At 45.9% G+C, this 15738-nt stretch overlaps 1 long non-coding RNA gene across 1 annotated transcript; it reads right to left on the minus strand.

Moving 5' to 3' along the window:
* Positions 1-8854: 8854 nt before the first annotated feature.
* On the minus strand, positions 8855-15076 carry LOC116967236. Its single transcript, XR_004410185.1, has 3 exons — positions 14969-15076; positions 11436-11520; positions 8855-8989 (listed from the first exon to the last, which is right to left on the minus strand). It is a non-coding gene; the product is annotated as an uncharacterized LOC116967236 (long non-coding RNA).
* Positions 15077-15738: the final 662 nt, after the last annotated feature.

A 15738-nucleotide genomic window follows, 5' to 3' on the forward strand; every position in this document is an offset into this window, starting at 1 on the left:
TCCACTCCCTTGTAAGATTAGAATGGAGTTCTGAGAGTTAGATATAGCTCTTTGGGCTAATGAAATCAAGGGATTGGGGGAAAATGCAGGAATGGGGTACTGATTCTGGATGATCAGCCATGATCATATTGAATGGCTGTGCTGGTTCAAAGGGCCGGATGGCCTACCCCTGCACCTATTTTCTATATTTCTATGTTCTATGTTTCTATGAGTTAAGGGAACATTTTGACAGTCCAGCTCTATTTCCAGCACCTTCATCGGTGAAGGAGTCTTGCCCAAGGGCACATAGTCCTGGCAGCATCAATAAGTGAAATGCCTGCCAAGCAACGGACAAGTAATGAGCATTGATCATTTGCTTCCTTTGCCACTCAATGAGATTACTTGTTCACAATCAGTAATCTAAGCGTCACCACTGACCAGAAACATCAATGGAACTGTGGGTAAAGGAAAAACATGGCAAATGACTAACTAAACCCCTTCCGTTAGTGGCAAGTGTGTGTTGGAATAAAAATCATAGCCATTAGGCCAATTATATAATCCTGGACCAGGCAACTCATTGATTTACCCAGTCATCCACCAAGAATATTCAGTCCTCCCACAATCGCTACAGAATGCACCAAGTACAAGATGCACATTGCCAAACCTTCTCTACATCAGCAGTGAAACTCACAAACTCCATGAGCTGGAAGCCAGGGATAACAGGCACATGGGTGTCAGGGGATTGTCCTCAGTTACAAATAGACTGTGATTGTGACACGGAACTATGACACAATTCTTTCTCCTCCCTTCCAGCAGGAACACCACCTATTTTCCACATGTGAGGTTCTCTTAACTAGACAGAATCTTGGTGCATTTACACGTATTCTCCAACTTCTTATCTTTACTATGTACGGTCCCCAAAATACTACACATGACTCCATATTATCATTGGAAGGTTTGATATAAATCAACTATGATAGTCCATTTTCTGTGTTCAATATTTCTTTCTTGATTACCATTGCCATTTCCAACTGTGATGCATCTTGTACTGTTGTGTGAACCAAGCGAACACGAGTCACATCCTGCAGCCTCACTCATTCAAACTACAAATAGTATATTTCTCCAAAGTGATCAGCATTGAGATATTAATATTTTGATAGTCCATTTTCTGCGTAAATTTTCTTGCGTAAATTTGGTGCGTGTGCAGATGTGGTGAAGATGTCGCTATTTAGAGCATACTGCACACCACTCTACACTGCGCACCTGTGGTCGAACTATTTAAAGACAAGCATGCAGAGACTAAAGGTGGCATATAACGATGCCATGAGAACACTGCTAAGGCAACCTAGATGGTGTAGTGCCAGTAATATGTTTGTGGCTGCAGGAGTCAATACTTTAGAAGCTATCCTAAGACACCACATGTATAAATTCATTTGCAGGATAAATGACTCTAAAAATGTGCTTATTGTGGCCTTGACAAACATAAGGGTTAGCACCACACGCTACGAATCCCAGCTGTGGAGACACTGGTATCGTTGTCTCGTTGTAGGACATTGATCATCTTTTAATCTGGATTTTTAACTTAAGTATTGTGGGTTTTTGTTAAATATAAATTATGATGTTTTTATGTGATATACCATGATTTTATATATATTTATGATATTTGATATGCAATGCATTTTTAATGTAATGTGCCCCTTGTCTGGACCTTGAGTCCGTAATAAAATTTATTATTATTATTATTATTATTAATATGCACTAAATAACCCAGTGTGGACTAACATTGCCTTTTTCTCACAGAGAGTGATGAGTCTGTGGAATTCTCTGCCTCAGAGGGCAGTGGAGGCAGGTTCCCTGGATGCTTTCAAGAGAGAGCTAGATAGGGCTCTTAAAAATAGCGGAGTCAGGGGATATGGGGAGAAGGCAGGAACGGGGTACTGATTGGGGATGATCAGCCATGATCACATTGAAAGCGCGGTGCTGGCTCGAAGGGCCGAATGGCCTACTCCTGCACCTATTGTCTTCTACTGCTGTGTTCAGTGTGGGTATTGTGTTCAGTTTCAGTCACCCTGATGTTGTTAAGTTGCAAAGGGTGCAGAGAAGATTTACAAGGATGTTGCTGGGGATTGAGGTCCTGAGCTGACTAGGTTGAGCAGGCTACGACTTTATTCCATGGAGACGTGAGGGTTGACCTTATAGAGGTGCATAGAATCATGAGGTGAATAGATAGGGTGAACGCACAGTCTTTTACCCAGAGAACAGAGACGTATTTAAGGTGAGGGGGAGGAAAGATTTAGTAGGAACCTCTAAGGCAACGTTCTCATACGGTGGGTGATGGGTGTATGGAATGAGCTGCCAGAGGAGGTAGTTGAGGCAGGTACTGTTACAACAATTGAAAGCCATTTGGACAGGTACATGGATAGGAACTGTGTAGAGGAATATGGGCCAAATGTAGGCAGATGGGACTCGTGTAGATGGGGCTTCTTCACCGTCATGGGCAGGTTGGGCTGAACGGCCTGTTTGCGCACAGTATGACTCTATGACTCTATTGTGGAGATACATTATGTCTGTATGTGCGCCAGTGCTAAGCAGCAGCGAGTCAAGCACTGAGTACAGATCACACATGGCTACAACTAGGGTGCCTGGGGTGAGAACATTTACACTGAGCTCACACAGCCTGAGTAACACATAAAACCGTCACAGGCATAGTCGTGAAGAAAGCTGCATGTGCAACAAGCCAACTAATTACAGGTGGATATGCACAGGCACACACCACATAATCAACAGACCACCGTTGTACAGGGGAATAGTATAATAGAAAGTGATCATGTGTGTGTGTGTGTGTGTGTGTGTGTGTGTGTGTGTGTGTGTGTGCGTGTGTGTGTGCGTGTGTGTGTGTGTGTGTGTGTGTGTGTGTGTGTGTGTGTGTGTGTGTGTGTGTGTGTGTGTGTGTGTGTGTGTGTGTGTGTGTGTCTGTGTCTGTGTCTGTGGCTGTGTGTGTCTGTGTGTCTGTGTCTGTGTCTGTGTGTCTGTGTCTGTGTCTGTGTCTGTGTCTGTGTCTGTGTCTGTGTGTGTGTGATTCCCCAGGGAGGGAATTGGTGAATATACAAACCGTTTATTGCGAGCTATTCTGCGCTGTGTTAGGTATCAGGCATTAATTTGTCTATAATCACCATTCAAACAACATACTAAAAGATGCCACGTACAATATATTCCCTCCAGACAGTAGTTACCTACACAAACAAGGGCCCATTTTGCACAAACACAGCAATGTGATGGATGAGAAATCAAACTGCTTTGGGTAGAGTGATTGAATTGACGTAAGCCTGAAAATACATCCTATTCTCATCACATCAGTCAAGGTCCACCGATAACACAGAGGAACAAGCCCTGGTTTTAACATGGAGGGACATATGAGACCGCAGATGCTGGAATCTTGAGCAAAAAACAGTGTGATGGAGGAACTCAGTGGGTCAGGCAGCATCTGTGGAGGGAAATGGACAGACGCCATTTTGGATCTCGACCCTTTCTTGAAGAAGGGCATTGACCTGAAACATCACCTGCCCATTCCTTCCACAGATGCAGCCTGACTCGCTGAGTTCCTCCAGCACTTTGCTGTTTGCTCTTGGTTTCAACAAACTAGTCGGAAAAATAGCACCTGAAATTATGCATTCGTACCCTTGGTATTCCAGCCTCACATTCACATATGACTATTCTATGGATAGAATAACGCAAGCAGTGTCTCATCAAGCCGTCTAGAGATGCTCTGTTACTGAACAGAATTCACACAAGCTGTTGTGCAGCTGTTAGAAAAACGGGACCGAGCCAATTCTGTCAGCTACATCTGGGTCACAAACCCGTGCTGTAAAATGTTCTTTTGGAACTTAGAGAGCACGGAAACAGGCCCTTCTGCCCAATTTGCCCATGCCAGCCAAGAGGCTCCATCTATGCTAGTCCCACTTGCCTGCGTTTGGTCCATCTCCCACTAACCCTTTCCTTTCTATGTACCTGTCCAAATGTCCTTTAAATGTTGTATTAGTGCCGGCCTCAACTACCTCCTCTGGCAACTCGTTCCATATACAGCATAACTTTGTGTGAAAAAGTTGCCTATTAAATCTTTCCCCTCTCATCTCAGTGTTACTTTGAGTTGAAGGTGGTGAGCTAGCATTGATTAGAGGAGCTGAAATGGGTCAGGAACCCGATCAAATCAGGCTAGGTTATGATGACGCTCTTTTTTTGTTTCGCAGTCTTGAGTGATAAGTTTCAAGGATATAAAATAAAAGCCTGTTATTTTTGTAAATGAACCACAGCGATGAATCAGCAACATCAAGAGAAGGAACGCTGAGCATTCAGTCCATTGTTTCTGTTCCAACATTCAATAGGATGTTGGCTGATCTTTTACTTCACAGCCACCTTCCTGTATTCACACCATATCCCTTGTCACCGACCCATGTGGAGTTTAAAGTAGGTCCCGACCCAAAACATCACCCACCTATGTGGAGTCTAAGAAGGCTCCCAACCCAAAACATCACCTAGCCATGTTGAGTGAAGAAGGGTCCCGACCCGAAAGAACAAGGGGTCACAGTTTAAGGATAAGAGGGAAGCCTTTTAGGACCGAGATGAGAAAATCATTTTTTACACAGAGAGTGGTGAATCTGTGGAATTCTCTGCCACAGAAGGTAGTTGAGGCCAGCTAATTGGCTATATTTAAGAGGGAATTAGATGTGGCCCTTGTGGCTAAAGGGATCAGGGGGTATGGAGAGAAGGCAGGTACAGGATACTGAGTTGGATGATCAGCCATGATCATATTGAATGGCGGTGCAGGCTCGAAGGGCCGAATGGCTTACTCCTGCACCTATTTTCTATGTTTCTATGTCACCTATCCATGTTCTCAAGAGATGCTGCCTGACCCACTGAGTTACTCTTTTTTTGTAAACCGGCATCTGCAGTTCCTTGTTTCTCCCTCGCTTCCATTAATATCTAAATTGTATTGATTGTACTTTAATGAGTAAGCCTCCAATGGCTCTCTCATGCACGGAACTGCAAAGGTTTAACACCGTCTTGAGACAGCAACTCCTTGACACTTCAGTCCTGAATGGCCAGCACCATATTTTGAGAAGGAACCATGCTTCTGCCTCTACATGGCATCCAGGAAAACACAGTTCCGCATCTATCCCTTCAAGCTCTGTGAGAAGATCTAAAGAAATCTAAAGAAGGGACCCCACCCTCCTACTTCCTTCAAACATTGAGAAGATTCAGTATCAGATTCACGAAAAATATGCTTTCGAAATTAAACAGATATATGGCTGAGACCATTCTTCTTCATGGATTGTCACCTTGTCATGGTGGAGAAGCTTGTGTGGACCTGAGATCCAGAGAGCGATGCCGTCTGGAGTTATGTTCCTGTTTGAGCCACCCATGGCGGTAAGGTCGAGGGGGAGGTCTCTGACAAAGAACAATCCAACCAAGACCTCAACGGTGAAACAGGCGGAGGACGATGGCTGACCTTAGTGGAGCGTCACAACGGCTGGGAAGGCGGATGAAGGCTGCAACAGAATAGGGTCTCCGGTCGTCTTGGACCCCATGCCACTGAATCCTGACCCAGATCTGTCAAGTCACGCACAGGCGTCCTCCATATAGGGAATAGCACCCTGGAGACACCCCTGGTCAGCCACGACCAAAGGGGGCCAAAGAAGAATACTGACTGGTTGCATCACAATCTGATTTGGAAACTTGAACAAACCAGGAACGAAGGAGGCTACAGAATGTGGTGAACTGCCCGGTCCATCGCGAGTACTGACCTCCCCACCATCGAAGGGATCTACAGGAGGTGCTGCCTCCAGAAGGCAGTTATTTTCATCAAAGACCCACACCTCTCATCTCATTCCAACCATCGGGAAGAAGGTACAGGAGCCTGAAAACCGTGACCTCCAGGTTCAAGAACAGCTTCTTCCCAGCAACTATTGGGCTCTTGAACACTGCACAACACTAACCACTAAGTCAGCAATTATAATGGACTATCAACTTTGTTTTTGCTGTACTCCAGTCTTGGGTTTGACACTATCATGGTCTGGTTACCTCACAATACTAATTATTACTGTATTGTAATATTGATTATTTTACATGCCTGTTAGTTATTGCGAGCATTATGGGGATGTTAAGCTACGGCAAGTAGGAATTTCATTGTTCCGTGGTGATACGTATGAAAATGAACCACTCTTGATTTTTGACCCAAAACATCGAAACATAGAAAATAGGTGCAGGAGTAAGGCATTCGGCCCTTCGAGCCTGCACCGCCATTCAATATGATCATGGCTGATCATCCAACTCAGTATCCTGTACCTGCTTTATCTCCATACCCCCTGATACCCTTAGCCACAAGGGCCACATCTAACTCCCTCTTAAATATAGCAAAACATTGTCTGTCCATTCCCTCCACGGATGCTGCCTGACCCGTTGACTTTGTTTTTAGCTCGTTAGGAATTCTGTATGTTTCTGTGAAATTACCTCTTATTGATCCAAACTCGAGAGAAAGAGCATTGACTTAGTTTGTCCAACCACCCTGTCCTCTCCACATCCCACCCCTCCAATCCCAGGGATCAACCAAGAGACCCTTTCTGCACACCCCCCCCTGCCCCCCCCCCCCCACCTCCCGCACCTCCTTCCTTAGGTGGAGGGTCCAGACCTACACTCATTATTCCAATGGTGCAATCTCACCAGAGCACTGTCTAGTCTCAGTATGCCATCTTTACTTAAATAGGGACATGTTCAATAACATTGCTGCTTTACAATTCATTAATATTATGTCATTTGCACAATGTACTATTCTATATTATGTCATTCACACCGTGCTTTTTGATTATCAAGAGGTTCGTACTGTAGCTACACGGTGAGTCATTGATTGGATTCCTGAGGTTTGGAATACTGATGAAGACAGGAGTTTGAATCTCGCCTCTCTTGCATTTAAATTCAAGTCATTAAATAAATCTGGATATGGAGTCATCGAGGCATACAGCGTTGAAACTGGCCCTTCGGACCAATCCATCCATGCCGGCCAACATGTCCCGTTTAAGCTAGCCCCATTTGCCTGCATTTTGTCCACATCCCTATTCAGGAACTGTTTCTTCCCACAGATAGACGCAAAATACTGGAGTAACTCAGCAGGTTCTTCAGAGTAACCTCTGAGGAAGGGTCCCTACCCAAAACGTCACCTATTCCTTTTCTCCAGAGATGCTGCCTGACCCGCTGAGTTACTCCAGCATTTCGTGTTTGGCTTCAGTATAAACCAGCATCTGCAGTTCCTTCCTGCACAGTTTCTTCCCAACTGTGACGCAACTGAATAGTGGTCCTCTCATCAACTAGAGTGTGGTCCTGACCCATCTACATCATTGGAGACCTATGAACTATCTTTGATCAGGCTCTATCGAACTTCATTGTTATATCGTACACTGTGGATGGCTTGATTGTAAGTATATATATAGTCCTTTCTTTGACAGGATAGAACGCAAACAGAAGCTATTCACTGTATCTCAGTACGTGACAATATTAAACTTAATTAAAACGAAACTATTTTTAACAATAGGAATATGGACTAAATGTGGGCAAATGGGGCTAGCTTAAATGGGACATCTTGGTTGTCCTGGATGGATTGGTCCAAAGGGCCTGTGTGACTCGATTAGTCTATATTCAGCTTTATTGAGTTACTTAAATTTAAGTTCAACAAATCCTGAGGTGAGATTCAAACTCCTGTCTGCATCAGGACGGCACGGTGGCGCAGCGGGTAGAGCTACTGCCACACAGCGCCAGAGACCCGGGTTCGATCCTGACCACGGGTGCTGTCTGTACGGAGTTTGCACGTTCTCCCCGGAACCTGGGTGGGTTTTCTCCGAGATCTTCGGTTTCCTCCCACACTCCAAAGACTTGCAGGTTTGCAGGTTAATTGGCTTGGTGTAAATGTAAAAATTGTCCTTTGTGGGTGGATTTTTGTGGCCAAGCAGAAGGATTGTGTTAATTTGCGGGGATCGCTGGTCAGTGCGGATTCAATGGGCTGAAGGGCCTGTCTGCGGGCTGCATTCCAAACCTCCGGATTCTAAACAATGGCACCACTAGCTACGTACCACATTACATAGCTGGGAAGTAACTGTTCCTGAATAGGAATATGGACCAAATAGGAATATGGACCACCACGATGGCGGGACTGATGTATGATGAAAGAATGGGTCGACTGGGCTTGTATTCGCTGGAATTTAGGATGAGAGGGGCTCTTATAGAACATAAGATTCTTAGAGGATTGGACAAGGTAGATGCAGGAAAAATGTTCCCTATGTTGGGGGAGTCCAGAACCAGGGGTCACAGTTTAAGAATAAGGGGTTGGCCATTTAGGACTGAGATGAGGAAAGACTTTTTCCCCCAGAGAGTTGTGAATCTGTGGAATTCTCTGCCACAGAAGGCAGTGGAGGCCAATTCACTGGAGGCTTTCAAGATTTAACTCTTAGGGCTAACGGAATCAAGGGATAATGGGGAGAAGGGAGGAAGGGGGTACTGATTTTGGATGATCGGCCACGATCATATTGAATGGCGGTGCTGGTTCGAAGGGACCGAACAGCCTACTCCTGCACCTGATTTCTATGTTTCTATAAATGCTTCAGAAGAGTGTTAGTTAATGTTACGGTGTTCCTCTTGTGCAGACGTGCTCTCCGTTTCTGTGTTCATCCCTGCTCGCCCGCGCCTCCCTGGACTCTGGCCAAGCAGAAGGTTTGTGATCCCGGTCAATAACAGACCTGCGGACTCTGGTCTGTCAGGTCACATTGAATTCTCAGCAACAAACGTGACTCAGTTGGTGGCAGACCGTCATTCTTTCATCATTTCTTATAAATCATCATTTCTTTTTACCAGCAGTATTCTCATCCATTTCCCAAGCTGCAGAATTCACAGTGTATGGAACTGCCTAGTAATAAGCTGCATGTTGATATTCATCCTTGCAATGACACGCCGTGAAGGCCAGTGAGCTCTGCAGAATAAAACACAAGGACACGTTGTACACATCCACTCATCACTGATGGTTACAGCCACACGACCAGAGCTGCAGCTCACTACTGCCCCTCTAATAGTATCAGCTCACTACTGCCCCTCGAACAGTGGACCAGCTCACTACTGCCCCTCTAATAGTATCAGCTCACTACTGTCCCTCTAATAGTATCAGCTCACTACTGCCCCTCGAACAGTGCACCAGCTCACTACTGCCCCTCGAACAGTGCACCAGCTCACTACTGCCCCTCTAATAGTATCAGCTCACTACTGCCCCTCTAATAGTATCAGCTCACTACTGCCCCTCGAACAGTGCACCAGCTCACTACTGCCCCTCTAATAGTATCAGCTCACTACTGCCCCTCGAACAATGTACCAGCTCACTACTGCCCCTCTAATAGTATCAACTCACTACTGCCCCTCTAATAGTACCAGCTCACTACTGCCCCTCTAATAGTACCAGCTCACTACTGCCCCTCTAATAGTATCAGCTCACTACTGCCCCTCAACAGTGCACCAGCTCACTACTGTCCCTCTAATAGTATCAGCTCACTACTGCCCCTCGAACAGTGTACCAGCTCACTACTGCCCCTCTAACAGTGTACCAGCTCACTACTGCCCCTCTAATAGTATCAGCTCACTACTGCCCCTCGAACAGTGCACCAGCTCACTACTGCTCCTCGAACAGTGCACCAGCTCACTACTGCCCCTCTAATAGTGTACCAGCTCACTACTGCCCCTCGAACAGTACCAGCTCACTACTGCCCCTCTAATAGTACCAGCTCACTACTGCCCCTCTAATAGTATCAGCTTACTACTGACCCTCTAATAGTATCAGCTCACTACTGCCCCTCGAACAGTGCACCAGCTCACTACTGCCCCTCTAATAGTATCAGCTCACTACTGCCCCTCTAATAGTACCAGCTCACTACTGCCCCTCTAATAGTATCAGCTCACTACTGCCCCTCGAACAGTGCACCAGCTCACTACTGCCCCTCTAATAGTATCAGCTCGCTACTGCCCCTCGAACAGTGCACCAGCTCACTACTGCCCCTCTAATAGTACCAGCTCACTACTGCCCCTCTAATAGTATCAGCTCACTACTGCCCCTCGAACAGTGGACCAGCTCACTACTGCCCCTCTAATAGTATCAGCTCACTACTGCCCCTCGAACAGTGCACCAGCTCACTACTGCCCCTCGAACAGTATCAGCTCACTACTGCCCCTCTAATAGTGCACCAGCTCACTACTGCCCCTCTAATAGTATCAACTAACTACTGCCCCTCGAACAGTGGACCAGCTCACTACTGCCCCTCGAACAGTATCAGCTCACTGCTGCCCCTCGAACAGTGCACCAGCACATTACTGTTCTTCTAACTGCATCAAGTCACTATTGCCCCTCAAACAGTGCACCAGCTCACTATTGCCCCTCTAACTATGCAGCAGCTCACTATTGCCCCTCGAACAGTTCACCAGCTCACAACTGCCCCTCAAACCCTGCTCCAGCTCACTACTGTTCTTCTAACAGCATCAACTCACTATTGCCCCTCCATACATCAGCTCACTATTACCCCACTAACAGTATATTAGCTCACTATTGCCCCTCAGTGCACCAGCTCACTATTGCCCCTCGAACAGTGCACCAGCTCACTATTGTCCCACTAATAAGAGAGAGCAGGAGGGCTCTGAAGCAGCGAACTTTGAGGAGATTGTGCTGTGGAGCAGTAACATGGAGACACAAGTAACAGTTATAAGGTCACAAGGTCATAAGTGATAGGAGCAGAATTAGGCCATTCAGCCCATCAAGTCTATGCCATCAATCATGGCTGATCTATCTCTCCCTCCTAACCCCATTCTCCTGCCTTCTCCCCATAACCTCTGACAGCCGTACTAACCAAGAATCTATCTATCTATGCCTTAAAAATATCCACTGCCTTGGCCTCTACAGCCTTCTGTGGCAAAGAATTCCACAGATTCACCACCCTCTGACTAAATAAATGTCACCCACACCCCCACCCCAAATCCCACCCACAACCCCACCCATACCACCACCACTACCACCCACACCCACACCTACACCACCACCCACACCCCCATACCCCACCCACACCACCATCACCATTACCATCACCAACACCCCCACCACCCACACCCCCACCCCTACTGTAACCACCACCATCACCACCACCCCGCCCCCCCACCACCTCCCCACCCCCTCTTGTGGGAATGGGACTGGTGGGATTGCTCTGTTGAAAGCTGGTTTCCTCTTTCTGGGTTAGTGACAATAACATTGCAAGTTTCAGCACCTGCCTGTCCAACACGATCCAATTATATGCCAGAAATTGATAGAGTTTAATCCAGACAAGCATGAAATTACCACATTATTGCGCACCCCCTTCAGAATGATAATCAATCCTCATGGAACTTACTAATTCTCCAATTTCAGGCTTGAAAACCATCCCATCCTTCATTCACCGTTGCAGAATAATGATTAGGAATTCCTAAAAAGTATTTCTGCAAACAATATGACAAAATATTAATCAACACATGACTGGAGTTTTATAGCATGCAGTTATTCATAAGACCAGAGGCGATAAATCATCGAAGCAGAATTAGACCATTCGGCCCATCGAGTATTCAATAGTGGCTGGTCGATTTTCTCCTCTCAACCCCATTCTCCTGTCTTCGTCCTATAACCCCAGACCCCTTTACTAATCATATACCTATCAATCTCCACCTTAAAAACACCCATTGACTTGGCCTCCACAGCCGTCTGTGGCAATGAAGTCCACAGATTCACCACCCTCTAGCTAACAAAATTCCTCCTCATCTCCATCCTAAAGATACATCCTTTTATTCTGAGGCTGTGCCCTCTGGTTTGTAGGTTATTGGCTTCTGTTAACTGTCCTTATTGTGTAGGATAGAGCTAGTGTACGGGGTGGCATGGTCATGGTGGGCTGAAGGGCCTGTTTCCACACTGCATCTCTATAGTCAAAATTCTAAAGTAAAGAAAAATCTAAATTTAAAGAGACTTCCAATTATACATAGCCTTCCCTGACAGAATTTCCAAAGAGGTCTACAGCCAATGAAGGGACTGCGAAATACCTTTGTCACAGTTGTAGAAATAACTTAACCACTTATTCATTGCAAGTTTTTTATAAGTTTTGTGTTGCCAACCTTATTCTGGGTATTAGAAACTTCAGTCACCATGGTAAAACGTTGTCTCCAAAAGTGCTTTGAGTGATTGAGTAGTGTAGGGGAATCAAGAACCAGAGGACAGGTTTAAGGTGAGAGGGGAAAGATTTATTAGGAATCTTCGGGGCAACCTTTCCACACATGGAACAAACTGCCAGAGGAGGTAGTTGTGGCAGGTGCTAAAACAACATTTAAACGATATTGGGACAGGTAGATGGATAGGAAAGTTTAGAGGGATAGGGGCAAAATGTAAGTAGATGGGACTAGCAAAAATGGGGTATATTGGTCACCATGGGCAGTTTATTAGGTTTAGTTTTAGAGATACAGTGCAGTGCAGTAACAGGCCCTTCGGCCCACCGAGTCCGCCTCGACCAGCGATCCCCGCACATTAACACTGTCCTACACCCACTAGGGACAATTTTTACATTTACCAAGCCAATTAACCTACATACCTGTATGTCTTTGGAGTTTGGGAGGAAACCAATGATCTCGGAGAAAATTTACAAACTCCATACAGACAGCACCCGCAGTCAGGATCGAACCCGGGTCTCCGGCGCTGCATTCGGTGTTAGGCAGCAACTCTACCGCTGTGACACTGTGCCACCTTTCCCATCCATGTACCTCTCACATGTCTTGTTATTGTACCTTACTCAACTATGTCACCTTGTTGCAGGTTGGGTCCAAGGGTTCTGTGCTCAATGACCGTGACTGTGACTATATGGCTGATTGTCAGGGTGATCACACAGAAATGTTAGTAACCTCTACAGCCACCAACCACATTGGATTTTATCGTTACACCACTGCTGTGATAAGGCAGAAGTGTTACAAATGCAACAGCCATAAACTTCAATTCCGGTCTCTGAATCGTGAACATTTCTATATACAAATTAAAAAAGTGATACTTATTTCTGATTTCATTGCATCTCGGCTAAAACAAATCTCCAGAAACAATCTGTGTTCTCTAAATAACCTCCTGTGTCTTAAGGCTACAAAATGTCACACAGTGTGTTCTGGTTCACAGCAGTTAGATTTTATGGTCTGGTAGGAACATGCCCAGTAATAATGGAATCATTCACTTCATCCTACTTGTTATGAAATACTGTTTATTCACTTCACCGCAAACTAAATTACAGATAGATTCATACATTCTTACAACATGGAAACAGGCTCTTTGGCCCAACTGGCCCACGCCGACCAAGATTCCTCATCTAAGGTAGTGCCATTTGTATGCATTTGTCCCATATCCTTCTAACCCAATCCATGCTCTCCAGAGATGATACTTGACTCCCTGAATTCCTCCAGCACTTTGTGACTTATTTTTACAAACCAGCAGCTGCAGTTCTTTGTGTCTCCCTCCAAACCTTTCCCATCCATGCACCTCTCAAATAACTGCTGTTATTCTACCTTACTCAACTATGGCATCTATTCCATACACCCACTATTCTCTGTGTGAAAATGTTGCCCCTCAAATTCCTATTTAGTTTAGTTTAGTTTAATTTCATCTTTCCCCTCTCATATTAAACCTATGCCCCCTACTTTTTGATTCCCCTATCCTGGCAAAAGAGTGCATTTATCCAATCTTTTCCTCTCATGATTTTGTACATCTCTAAAAGATCACCACTTCACTCCTACGCTTTCTCATGTCCACGACGATTTTATGTATCAGAGAACATTTCAGGCCGATTAACTTTTGTCAAAGACGTTCTGACATAATCAAAGGTCATCAATCGCAGCATCAACTTTTTACAATAAATTCTGTCTGAATTGCTTAATATGTGCAGCAATTTCCTATTTCATGTTAATTTTTCGCATTGTAGAATATCAAAAATCATAGCTCGTTAAAAGTATAAGATAAAGTAAGGTGCCTACAACTTCTGTTCAATAGACAATGGACAATAGGTGCAGGAGTAGACCATTTGGCCCTTCGAGCCAGCACCACCATTCAATGTGATCATGGCTGATCATCCCCAATCAGTACCCCGTTCCTGCCTTCTCCCCATATCCCCTGACTCCGCTATCTTTAAGAACCCTATCTAGATCTCTTGAAAGTATCCAGAGAACCTGCCTCCACCGCCCTCTGAGGCAGAGAATTCCACAGATTCACAACTCTCTGTGAGAAAAAGTGTTTCCTCGTCTCCGTTCTAAATGGCTTACCCCTTATTATTAAACTGTGGCCCCTGGTTATGGACTCCCCCAACATCGGGAACATGTTTCCTGCCCCTAGCGTGTCCAAACCCTTAACAATCTTATATGTTTCAATAAGATTCCCTCTCATCCTTCTAATCTCCAGAGTGTACAAGCCCAGCCGCTCCATTCTCTCGGCATCAAAAGAAAACACTTCGGAAATGAACTAAAATGTTCATAAACATCTAATGAGATTCCTAAAACCTGTGACGCTAACCACTTTAGAGGTTTGAGTCAGATTCTAACTTGAACAGCATTTTTGTGAAGTCCTAATGACTGTTAATGGTGCTGACGTCACATCGGTTTCAGCTGAACAAAGGAACTAATTACATGGAAACATAGAAAATAGTTGCAGGAGGCCATTCGGCCCTTCGAGCCAGCACCGCCATTCATTGCGATCATAGCTGATCATCCCCAATCAATAACCCGTGCCTGCCTTCTCCCCATATCCCTTGACTCCACTAGCCCCTAGAGCTCTATCTAACTCTCTCTTAAATCCATCCAGTGACTTGGCCTCCACTGCCCTCTGGGGCAGGGAATTCCACAAATTCACAACTCTCTGGGTGAAAAAGTTTTTTCTCACCTCAGTCTTAAATGACCTCCCCTTTATTGTAAGACTGTGTGTGTGGCCCCTGGTTCTGGAGAATTGAACAAAGAAGTTCAAGTATAAATATTAAGTTGTTGAAACTTCCTCAAAGTTTTCTGGAAAACTTTCCCCGGGATGTTGGACAGGCCCTCTGTCCAATAGGCATGTGGAGGGGGTGGGCCAACAACTTCGGATTAGCCAATAGCCGACGAGAAAACGGAGAGGGCGGGACCTGTGGGTAATTGATGTGGGTCTGGACCAATGGTGGGGCAGTATTGGCAGCAAACGGCCAATGGGAGACGGTGGGCGGGATCTGGCAGATGATTGACACGGAGGTCGGCCAATAACAGCGCGGCATCGGGTAGCAGCCGGCCAATGAAAGCAGACGGTGGGCGGGAATTGGGTGATTGATGTAGGGCTGGGTCAATGACGAGCAGGTAGTGGGCGGGACATGTAGGTGATTGACACGGAGATTGACCAATGGCATCTCGGCGCCTGGCAGCAGCCGTCCAATGGGAGTAGATGGTGGGCGGGACATGTATGTGATTGACACGGAGATTGACCAATGAAGCTCGGCGCCTGGCAGCGGCCGGCCAATGGGAGCGGGAGGGGGGCAGGATATATAGGTGATCGACACGGGGATTGACCAATGCAGCTCGGCGCCTGGCGGCAGCCGGCCAATGGGAGTAGATGGTGGGCGGGACATGTATGTGATTGACACGGAGATTGACCAATGGAAGCTGGGCGCCTGGCGGCAGCCGGCCAAT

The sequence above is a fragment of the Amblyraja radiata genome, chromosome 39 (genome assembly GCF_010909765.2).
Source record: "Amblyraja radiata isolate CabotCenter1 chromosome 39, sAmbRad1.1.pri, whole genome shotgun sequence".
Taxonomy (NCBI): Eukaryota; Metazoa; Chordata; class Chondrichthyes; order Rajiformes; family Rajidae; genus Amblyraja; species Amblyraja radiata.